This window comes from Octopus bimaculoides, chromosome 1 (assembly GCF_001194135.2).
Source record: "Octopus bimaculoides isolate UCB-OBI-ISO-001 chromosome 1, ASM119413v2, whole genome shotgun sequence".
Taxonomy (NCBI): domain Eukaryota; kingdom Metazoa; phylum Mollusca; class Cephalopoda; order Octopoda; family Octopodidae; genus Octopus; species Octopus bimaculoides.
In genome coordinates, this window is record NC_068981.1 from 157,531,592 (window position 1) to 157,532,608 (window position 1,017).

A 1,017-nucleotide genomic window follows, 5' to 3' on the forward strand; every position below is an offset into this window, starting at 1 on the left:
TATATATATATATATATATATATATATATATATATATATCACTCACTCACTCATTCACTTACTCTCTCTCTATCTCACTCGCTCTATCTATTTATCTATTATGCACATGCACACCCAAACACACAGATGCACAGTATTAGCGAACTGAAAGAAGGAACAATGCTCAAAACTGGGAAGCATGATAATGGATACTTTAATGGAATTTAAATGGAGAACCTAGGACCAATGGTTTCGTGTTGTGATATTTGTCAAAAATCATTCAGTCAGAAAATATAACATATCCTAAAATAGCCACCAATGATTAGTCAACAATCAGTAAAACGATCCTTCCAGAAACTCCACTCCCTTTTCTCTGTACATCAAAAGCATACATGGAAAGTATTTACATACCTTTTTCTCTCTCAGCTAGGCATAACTAACTTTCTTTCAATCCTACTTATTCCTGTTATGCTGTGCATAAAATGTATATCGTTTAATTAATGCTGAGTCATGCCGTCAAGATCGAAAACATGGAAATTAAGTGATCCTATATGGTGATAACCTAATTTATTGCAGATTTATATAGGAGCCGATTATTCTATGGGAGAAAAAATCCGGGTACCTCTTCTCTGAGGAGCAGTCCATAAGGAGACACTTTTCCCTTTATGTTTTATTTTTCACGTCAAAAGCATAGAAGGAATGTCTTTACTATCATTTCTTTCACAGCTAGACCGTTTAATATTTAAGGTTATTTAATTCCTTCTGATTCACGCTGAGTTAAACATAATACGCCATATATACACGCACACATACATAGAAACGTGTATGTATGTATTTATGTATGTATGTATGTATGTATGTATATGCACGCACGTAAACAACATATTATTGTATAGTGTCTCGACATGTGGCTTTATATTTCTGTTAATGAAAACAACAGATACAGTTAAGTAATATCTTATATACATACATACACACATACATAGATACATACGTACGTATATATATATATATATATATATATATATATATATATAT